Source organism: Triticum dicoccoides, chromosome 3A (genome assembly GCF_002162155.2).
Source record: "Triticum dicoccoides isolate Atlit2015 ecotype Zavitan chromosome 3A, WEW_v2.0, whole genome shotgun sequence".
In the NCBI taxonomy this organism is placed as follows: domain Eukaryota; kingdom Viridiplantae; phylum Streptophyta; class Magnoliopsida; order Poales; family Poaceae; genus Triticum; species Triticum dicoccoides.
Window position 1 is genome coordinate 555,047,710 of NC_041384.1, and position 11,495 is coordinate 555,059,204.

Sequence of the window (11,495 nt, forward strand, 5' to 3'; positions counted from 1 at the left end):
TCCCCTTCCGCAGCGGCTATCATGCATTGCTCGGACGAACTGCGTTTGCCCTATTCAATGTGGTGCCGCACTACGCTTATCTCAAGCTCAAGATGCCCGGACCACATGGTGTCATAACAGTCAATGGAAACACGGAGCGCTCCCTCCGTACCGAGGAGCACACCGCTGCCCTGGCAGTAGAGGTACAAAGCGGCCTCCATAAGCAGAACCTTAATTCGGCGGCCATACTCCTGGACACTGTCAAACGAGTCCAGACAACTCTGCACCAGGATAGCCCAACTCGTCAAGAGCTCAACTAGCAATTCGGCCTCCATCCCAGACCCCACCAAGTGGCGGCGTTCGTGCCGCGCGTACATAATTATGCACTCAAAATACCATAGGCATAGACGGAGGCATAACCAGATTGTGATCCATAATACGGCTTGACCTCCCCTGGACACACATACTTTCACTCTTTCTTTTTTTTCCTTTTCCTTTTTTCCTTCTCAGGTTTCTCTTCCGCAGGCCCCTCTCGACGGCCTCCTAATCAGTCCTTTCGAAGGATGGACACACCAAGGTGGAAAGTAGCATAGACGTGTTGGGGAATCTCTAGATGTTCTTCTCGACGATCATTCTACCCGCTTTCAGGACCCGTACACAGCTCCTCCTTGGTCTTGGCATGTTAAATAGCCATTGTTGCTTATTGCACTACTTGTACAAAATACGCTTTGACGTATTAATCAAACTATAATGGAAACAGTTTGCAGCCCAACTTCTGCGACACTAGTTTGTTCTTTTGATAATCTTATCAAATCGCACCTGTACCCTTTGGTACGCTTTATTCCGCCAGGGGCTTCATTGTGCCCCATAACATGGCAACAAAGTTCGAACACTTTTTACAGTATAGTTCGGCACCCTGAATTTAGCATTATATGCATCGGCTCCAAATCATGTATGTGTTCTATAGTTAGGTTGCCCGGCTCCTTTGCTTACTACCTTACGTTCTGCTATATCGGCTAGGGTAGTAAAGGGAGAACTACTACGATTGTGTCCTAGTTTATCCGGATGAGCACCTTAGTAGAGAAAGCCGAAAACTGACTGTCATGATGCGGCGTGAGCCGGTCAGCTCTTCAGAGGTTTCAAATCTTTAGCGATTTTTTCCACATTATGCGATGAATTGGTTCTTATCCGATGAGGTGTTTACAGCACACTAGTTCGGGGGATGCGCCTAAATTTTATTGTCAAACTCCTATGGCTAAGTGAGGGTGATAAAGCCACAAAGTCTGATTGACTGGTTCGTAGCGCTAAACACCTCCTTTAAGTACCAAATGTTGGGATAAAGAGTGTTTAGATTCATCCTAAACACCCCCGTACTACCTACATGGGGGCTGAAGCCGACGACTGGCCAACCCTCGGATTTAATAAAAACGGCCGCACATGAGGTAAAAACTTCAACAAATAAACAAGCATTATATTACATAACGGCTCTGTTTCATACTATAGGACGAGATAACATGAATATACTCATTCAAAAATAATGTCCTTAGCACATTGCTCCGCTACAATGCGGCATCCCTCCAGGACATCGTCAAAATATCGCGTGGGCGTGCGGTGCTCCTTTCCCTCGGGCGGTCCTTCAGTCACGAGCTTGACGGCATTCATCTTCGCCCATTGCATCTTGATACGGGCGAAGGCCATCCGCGCACCTTCTATACAGACTGACTGCTTGACGGCGTCAAGTCGAGGGCGGGCATGGACCAGCCGCTTCACGAGTCCGAAGTAGCTGCCGGGCATAGTTTCTGCAGGCCACGGCCGGATTATTAAGTCCTTCAAGGCTAGTTCGGCCACCCTATGTAGCTCGACTAGCTATTTTAGCTGGTCGCTAAAAGGCACCGGATGTTCTGGCGCAAGGTATTGAGACCAGAACAGCTTCTCCATTGCGCTCCCTTCTTCGGCTGAGAAGAATGCCGCAGCATCAGAAACGCTACATGACAAATCTGCAAACGCCCCAGGAGAACTCCAAATCCGGGTCAGTAAGAGATATCTTGTCTTCAAATACTTGCTTTTCATAATAAAAGCCTTACCTGCCGCAATCTTCTTGGCCTCTTGGATTTCCTGGAGGGCGCCTTGGGCTTCGGCCTAGGCCTCTTGTGCACTTTGGCGGACCCTCGCGAGTTCAGACTCTTGGTCCGCATTCTGACGCTCCAAGGACTCGTATTTGTTCATGACATCTTGGAGCTCCTGTTGGACGTCACCAATCCTGGCCTCATGCTTTTCTCGGGCGGCTCGTTCCTTTGCCGCCCTCTCCTCGGCCTCGGCCAGCGCCTTCTTGAGGGCCTCTACCTCGGTCGTCGCCCCTAAGAAAATATCGCGGCACTATGGTCAGCGCACAAACATTCATCCCTCCCGGATATACAAAAAACATTGAATACCTTGATTTTCCTCCAGCCACTTTTTCACATGACCGAGCTCTTCCTCGGTTTGCTCCAGCCTATGCTTCAGTCCGGAGACTTCGGCAGCATGAGAAGTCGCGGCCAACAGCGACGCCTTCTTATTCACATAAACATATCTGGTTAGTCTCCTGTGAAAAACGGTTTGATCCTCTGTTCGGCTCTTCTTTCCGAACACCGAATAGAGTCTCAGGGGCTACTATCTATACTGTGATTTTATTTTCACAAAGTTACATTGCTTACCTCAAAGCCTGTTAGTAGGCTTGTGCAGGCTTTGGTTAGTCCGCTTTTCACAGACTGAATCTTCTCAATCACCGCACCCATAAGGGAATGGTGTTCGTCAATGATGGAAGCACTTTATAGTGCTTCCAGTAGAGTATCCGGTGCCTCTGGTTGGACAGAGGTCACCGGCGGAATAGGCACACCTCCATCTAACGAAGGAGGCTGTCTGCCGGATTTCGGAGCCGTATAGGTCTCCGGGACCGTACTCGTCTGGGGGTCGAATTGGACGTGGCCCCCATCGCCAGTCTCCATGGGAATCTGCTCCCCCATGTGTCAGGCGGACGAGGTCTTGCCCTATGGCCCCGCCTTGATGGCCTCCCGCGTCTCTCCCTGGTCTGGGATCCTTCGGGACAACACCTCGGTGTCATCCATGACCTTGGGAGAGGAGGCCGTCGGAAGGGACCCGCTGTCCATCGCCTTCGGGTCTAGCGAGTTCCCCGAAGACGAGGATCGCTCGAGGGCGGAACGAGCCGGACTGCAAGTACATGGTTCAACATGTTAAAATCATAAAGTAAAAGGGCTGATATATGAATGTGTCGGGGTCTTCGGATACTCAAGATTCAGCCAGGGGCTTATCCCGGGGGCGTCATTCTGGGCTGCTGTCGACGTCCCACGCGGAGCTATCTGTGAGGGAGGCCTTCCCCTTCTTGGACGCCTCCGCCTCCAGCTTTGTGGAGGCCGCCCTCTTCTTTCCCCCTTCAGGGAGGGGGAGTTGCTTTCTTCTTCCTCCTCGTCATCTTCAGCAGTGGAGTGAGTTTCGGCGTCTTCGGACACCATGTCCGAAGTACCCTTGGGGCGGAGGCCACCTCAGGTCCCCTTGGCCTTCTTCTCCGGCGCCTTGTAGGGCGCCGGAACCAGCATCTTCATCAAGCACGGGATGGCTGGGTCCTCGGGCAGCGAGCCGGACACTGAATCTGCTCCGCCTTCTTTGTCCAACCCTGAAAAACAGATAGGGAAGTTGGGACATCCTCCTTGAGTAAGCAAGTAAGGGATATGCCTTGAAACATGGAGAACTTACCGAACTGGCGGCTAAGCCAGGTCGTGCCCACGATCTTCGGTTGTCTGCGGCCACGTCTCGTTGGCCTTGAAGAGCACCTTCCAGATGTCTTCGTGTGTAGTACCGAAGAACCGTTACAGGGTCTTGTGTTCGGCCGGATCAAATTCCCATAGGTGGAGAGCCCGGCTCTAGCATGGAAGGATCCGGCGAATTAGCATCACCTGAATCACATCAACAAGCTGGACGTTCTTGTCCATCATGCTCCTGATGCACGTTTGAAGCACTGTCAGCTCGTCCGATGAAGATCAATCCAAGCCCTTCTCTTGCCAGGAGGTAAGCCGCGTTAGGGCCCCGGATTTGAATTCGGGAGCCGCAGCCCAGGAGGAGTCGCGGGGCTCTATGACGTAGAACCACAACTTCTGCCACCCCTTGACGGTCTCCACGAAGGTACCTTTGGGCCACGGGACATTGGGCATCTTGCTCACCATGGCACCTCCGCACTCTGCGCATTGGCCGTCCACCACCTTCGGCTTCACGTTGAAGATCTTAAGCCACAGTCCGAAGTGGGGTGGAATGCAGAGGAAGGCCTTGCACACGACAATGAATGTCGAGATGTTGAGGAAGGAGTTTGGGTCTAGATCATGGAAATCTAGCCCATAATAGAACATGAGTCCACGGACAAAAGGGTGGAGAGGAAACCCTAACCCGCGGATGAAATGGGGGATGAACACCACCCTCTCATTGGGCTTCGGGGTGGGGACGATTTTCCCCTTGGCCGGAGGCCGGTGGGTGATTTCTTTCACCAGGTACCCGGCCTCCCGAAGATCAGTAATGTCCTTCTCCTTGACGGAGGAGGCCATCCACTTGCCTTTCCCTCCAGATCCGGGCATGGGCAAGTGCTTTCTTGAGGCGGAAAAGATGAGGACTTGGGCGCTGGAGCTCGAGAATGGGAGGGCAGAGAGAGAGAGAAGGTGTGGGTGAAAGAAGGGAATCCTTATCTCCTTATAACGGCAGTGAATATCAAGCGCCTCCCCACTCACCTTAAAACTCGCCTATTCCCAAGGGTTGTGCAAATGGCATGGTTGGATTACCCACACCTGTATTGATGAGAATCCCGTAATAAGGGGACACGATCTCTGCTTTGACAAGACGTGCCAATGAGACCGCATCTCGAAGCGGTGGGCCAAAAACGGTTCGAAATAATGACCGGGTGATGACGTGGTGTCACATTGTCAAAAATTGTTAATAGATTGGACTCGTGATATATTATACTCTCTGCGGTGGTGTGTGGTACTTGTTTTGCAGATCCGGACATGTTAGTCATATTCGAAGACTGTGTTGGAGTATTCGGAGGAGGAACCCGCCTTGCAATGCCGAAGACAATCTAGGCACCGAACACCTTGTCATTGAAGCCTAGTTTAGGGGCTACTGAGGAGTCCTGGACTAAGGGGTCCTTGGGCGTTCGGCCTGTTGGACATGGGCCGAACTAATGGGCTATGAAGATACAAGACCGAAGACTCTCACCCGTGTCCGGATGGGACTCTCCTTGGTGTGGATGGCAAGCTTGGCGTTCAGATATGAAGATTCCTTTCTTTGTAACCAACTTTGTATAACCCTAGTCCCCTCTGGTGTCTATGTAAACCAGAGGGCTTAGTCCGTAGAGACAATCATAATCAAATAGGCTAGACTTATAGGATTTTAGCCATTACGTTATCGTGGAAGATCAACTCTTGTAAGCCCCATACTCATCAATATTAATCTAGCAGGACGTAGCGTTTTACCTCCATCGAGAGGGCCCGAACTTGGGAAAACATTGTGTTCCCTGTCTCCTGTTACCATCAACCTCAGACGCATAGCTTGGGACCCCCCACCTGAGATCCGCCGGTTTTGACACCGGCATGGGTGCGAAGCGGAGCGCGGACGTTGGCAGCAAGCGCATATGCCCATCATTATAGCTTAGCTTCTCGAGCTGATCTATGGAGGGGGGTCGAAACCACTCATCAAGCTTGGCTCGGTCCTTGCCATTGGAATGAAACTTGCCCATGATAAGGCCTTTGATTGGGCCATCATGACTGCTGAGGATTTGGAAGAACGCATCCAAGCTTTGGCGATAGCCATGGCAGAGCTTGTGGGCGTCGAGGAGGTCGACAGGAGTGCGGAGCCATAGGGTGCGCCACCGCTGGGAAAAGGGTGATTGTCCTCGCCTGATATTTGATTGGGAGGAGGGATATGATGACTATCAACATATCATCGGGGAGGTTGTTGATGAAGTCTAGTCCTGCTAGAGTCGCTTGCAGTTCTTTCTCGACCCGCCTCCGCTTGTTGGCAGCCTCGTTCTCCACCGTGTCGGCGGCGATGGAAACCTCTGTCTCCATATTCACGCCGTGCTCCGGTGCTTCAGCAACCCCGTCGTCGCCACTCCCTCCGAAGGGGCGCTTCGGCGGCATCCTCGTACACTGATGGCTTTGAGAACTCAGAGCGGCGTCGAGGATGCGGGCGGAGAGAGAGGAATTGTGTGTGTGGCGAGGATGGGGGGTGCAGCCGCTCGGCGGCGCCATTAATATAGACCAGTGGGAGCGAGGCGGGCGGCGGTCCAAGGCTGTCTTGCTTCCCGGTGAGAACGACTGCTTAATCTCTAGTATGAATGAAATCTATGCTTAATTACTGAATTTTAGTTGCAAAAAATAGATAGTTCTATTGATTTTTAGCTGCATATTTTGACAAATCACAGTGTCTCTTAGCTTAGCGCCAAAGTCTGGCTTTAATTTGCATATCGTAATCTGAACCGTTTGCATTGAAGAGATGCACAGATCCTGCGTTGAACAGCTTGTACGCTTCCCGGTGAGCCTGCGCACCGGACTGCACTCGCACGCGTCCCGTTCAGTCAAGCAGCTGTCCACACGGCACCTCCTATAGCCATTAAAACCAAGACACATGGCATCACGTGAATGGTTAACAAAACGCACACGATTTGAATTATACAAACGTTTGAGATATTAAAGTGGCAGCTATTTTCTCAAAATGCCTTTGTTGGCTGTCATTATTCGAGTGCGCCTTCTCTCAAGATGGACACGAAAAATACCACAGCATGTCAGGTGCCCTTCCATGATAGCATCCCAAGTTTCATGAATTTCAGACGAGTTTTAGATTTACTAGAATTTGAAAACAAAGTATCTCGACATTTTGCCGGCAATCAGCGGTGCCCTGGTGTTTGAAATTCATTCCCATTTATTGCATGCACCCAAGGACACAGATTTGATTTTTCAACCAATTTATATGCACTGGAGCATGTGCATGTAGTTCAAATTTGAATTATGCACATAAATGCATTAAAAACTCAGTTAATGCATAAAAATGTCCAAACGAACCCCAAAAATCAAAAAAATTGACACAACACTCTTTTTGTTCTATGTTGCCACGAGAAAAAATTTGAAAACAATAAGAGGCAATGGATATCGTTTCGTCCCCAAAGGTGCGATGTTCCCTATCAAAACCATCATGCTTGTTGTGAGAAGATCTGGTTTGTGAGAAGCATATACCCAAACCTTCCCCAAATGGGACAAAACATTACCACGACATGTTGATGCCGCTCCATGATAGCATGCCAAGTTTCATGAATTTTAGATGAGTTTTGGATTTACTAGAATTTAAAAACAAGGTATCTCAATGTTTGCGGATGAGTGACGGTGGCAGGGTGTTTGACATTCATTCCCATTTCTTGCATGGGACCTAAGCATGCACCCAAGGACAAAGATTTGATTTTTCAACCAATTTATATGCACTTGAGCATGTGCATGTAGTTCAAATTTGAATTGTGGACATAAATGCATTGAAAACTCACTTAATTCATAAAAATGTCCAAACGAACCCCGAAAATCACAAAAAGTAACACAACACTCCTGTTGTTCTATGTTGACATGAGAAAATTTTGAAAGCAATAAGAGGCAATGGATATCGTTTCGTCCCCAAAGGTGGGGTGTTCCCTACCGAAACCATCATGCTTGTTGTGAGAAGCTCTGGTTTGTGAGCAGCATATACCCAAACCTGCCGCAAATGGGACACATTTTTTTACCACGACATGTTGATGCCCTCCATGATAGCATGCCAAGTTTCAGGAATTTTAGACAAGCTTTGGATTTACTAGCATTTAAAAACCAGGCATCTCAATGTTTTGCCGGCAATCAACGGTGCCCTGGTGTTTGAAATTCATTCCCATTTCTTGCATTGGACCTAAGCATGCACCCAAGGACACAAATTTGATTTTTCAACCAATTTATATGCACTGGAGCATGTGCATGTAGTTCAAATTTGAATTATGCACATAAATGCATTAAAAACTCAGTTAATGCATAAAAATGACCAAACGAACCCCGGAAAATCTCAAAAAATAACACAACACTCCTGTTGTTCTATGTTGACACGAGAATTTTTTTGAAAGCAATAAGAGGCAATGGATATCGTTTCGTCCCCAAAGGTAGGGCATTCCCTACCAAAACCATCATTGAGAAGCTCTAGTTTATGAGAAGCATATACCCAAACCTGCCCCAAATGGGACAAAAAATTTACCATGACATGTTGATGCCGCTCCATGATAGCATGCCAAGTTTCATGAATTTCAGACGAGTTTTGGATTTACTAGAATTTCAGAACTAGTTATCTCAATGTTTGCGGCCGAGTGACGGTGGCAGGGTGTTTGACATTCATTCCCATTTCTTGCATGGGACCTAAGCATGCACCCAAGGACAAAAGATGTGATTTTTCAACCAATTTATATGCACTAGAGAATGTGCATGTAGTTCAAATTTGAATTATGCACATAAATGCATTGAAAACTCAGTTAATGCATAAAAATGTCCGAACGAACCCCGAAAAATCACAAAAAATAACACAACACTCCTGTTGTTCTATGTTGACACGAGAAATTTTTTGAAAGCAATAAGAGGCAATGGATATCGTTTCATCGCCAAAGGTGGGGCAATCCTACCGAAACCATCATGCTTGTTGTGAGAAGCTCTGGTTTGTGAGAAGCATATACCCAAACCTGCCCCAAATGGGACAAAAAATTTACCACGACATGTTGATGCCGCTCCATGATAGAATGCCAAGTTTCATGAATTTCAGATGAGTTTTGGATTTACTAGAATTTAAAAACTAGCTATCTCAATGTTTGCGACCGAGTGACGGTGGCAGGGTGTTTGGCATTAATTCCCATTTCTTGCATGGGACCTAAGCATGCACCCAAGGATAAAGATTTGATTTTTCCACCAATTTATATGCACTAGAGAATGTACATGTAGTTCAAATTTGAATTATGCACATAAATGCATTGAAAACTCAGTTAATGCATAAACTCAGTTAATGAATTGGCTCCCTGGATAATTCCAATTCTTTTATGATCACTGCAGATAAAAGGTCTAGCAATTCAAACACCATCCATGGCCGCTGTGACCCCATGATGTAATTCAAATCAAGATGAAAAATCAAGTAGATCCCACACAGTTTATTATGACCAACCATGTGAGATGCAGCACAAAATATCTTGGAGCATCGTTGGAGTATAGTACGCATACGGCTTATGCGAGAAGGTGCGATGGCTACAGTCCATGGCCCGCTCTGAATAAGGGATTGTGTCTGATGACAATTTGCATGCCAGTTTTTTCATTGAAGTGATTCCAAATTTTCGGCTTCCGCGGAAATATCTACCTCCCCGCCCCCTCCCCCTTACCAAAAGCCACATTTCCCCTGTTTCCGCCTTCCTTTCCAAGTTGAAACCTTCACTCGTTGCTTGCAGAGCCGCCTCCTCGCCGACGACCCTCCTTCACGCTGCTCGGCCTCGCCTATCCAGGCAGGTAATCCACAACCGACCCACATCCTCCTCCTCCTTCCACATCCCACATGCCTCGACCGCCGGCACGAGCGCAACACCTTCCACCCAAATCACCGACCCCTCCACCAAATAAGCGCCGGCCCAAGCCATGGTGCACGCAGTATAGCTAGGACCTCAAGGAGCATTTGGCGGTGGAGAAGCAAATCGCGGCCGCACGCGCGGATGAGGTCGCGATGGCTGCCATTCGTGCTGACCCCCAGATCTTGGAGGAGCACCTCGTCGTCGAGGCCACCGTTGACGCCTCGCGCGCCGATGCCACGACACGGTTGGCTACTTTAAACGATAGTTCGTGGCGTTTTCTCGAGGCCACCGTCGGTGCCTTCGACGAAGACTACAAGGTGTTTTCTCAGCGTGCACGTGCTTACCTCATCTCGAGAGCCAGCAGGTTGGTGCCCAGAGCGGCTCAGGCAACTCACCACTACAATGAGGGCACCCACGATGCGGAGGCCTCACCCTCTTCCATGTCCAAGGAGCCAATTGTCATCGATATCTCCGACAATGAGGAGTAGCTTGTCTTATTAGCTCACTATATGGATCCATGTTCAGTTTGCTAGCTATTGCCTTTCCTTAATAAATTCTAGTGAATTGTGTTATCTACTTTTACCATGCAATATTCTGCTATAGTGTATATGTTCTATGTCGTGCAATGTAGTGTTCAGTTAACTGCTTGGTTCAATTCTGCAAATGTGATGTTCAATTCTTCCGGGTGCAATATTTCCAAGTTGTTAAGCATGCTTGGTTTGGTTAACTGTCTGATCTTCTATTAGGAGTATGTTATATTGTGCAATGTGGTGCTCAGTTAATGTTTGATTCATTTGTTGTGGTGTTTAGTTAACTGCTTGGTTCAATTCTACAATGTGATGTTCAATTGTTGTGGGTGCATTCTCTTATTGTATACCATGTGAGGAATAAATCGAATTTGGCTGCACTTAATACATGAGAAACATATAAAAGTGCTATATTTCCTAGTTCTTAATCATGCTTGGTTTGGATAAATGGGTTTTCCATGTGGCTTGAATTAATCTGATGAATCTACAATGTGCTTATTTTTCATCAACATATTTTACTGATAGCATGCGAACCCTTACTTAACCTAATGAATAACTAACTTATATGTGTTGCAGGGAAACAATGGGAAGCACTGAGGTTTACAAGATGGTACTAACTATTATACCTTGCCTTTTTTTATTCCTTTGCCCCGTTACCAATATAGAGAAGATACGTATGCACATCCTTGTTTTTAGGGTTCACTGATGATTACCTCTCAAACCACCTCTGTGGTCAGGAGGCGAGGAAAGTTTTCATACAACACCCACAGTTCAATATTGAAGTGTTCCTGAAGAGGTCGAAGGATGGATGGTCAATCATCCACAGGCACTGGCCTAAAGTTGCAAAGACCTTCAACATGAATGAAGGCTCAATATTCGCCTTCCGCTTCAGTAGTTTTCCAGATGATATGCATCTCTCTATGTACCATTTATGATGCTAATTTCAAAAGGTTCTAGATGTTGCATGTGAAACTTGCTGCTGGTGCAGTTGTGTAATGGGGTAGCTGAGTGCTGAAGCTATATCATGTTATACTCCGATGTATTTCAATTATGAAACCTACTTCCTTAATATGGAAATGGAATATATTATGTGCTTAATATGAATGTCAATTAGATTAGTAAATGGATTATTAATAATAGGGCAATTAGCCCGCTAGTTGGCCAATTAGCTTGCTAATTGGGTTTTCCTATTGCAAACAGTTAATGAGAAAACACTGTGGCGATGACCTCAGGCAACGCACACGGTTTCTAGGAATAAACCGTGTTGGATTAATGAACAATCACACACGACATGCTCTTCAAAACTGTTTGTGTTACGCCACCTTGCACAAACGTTTTCCTTGGAGTGACTG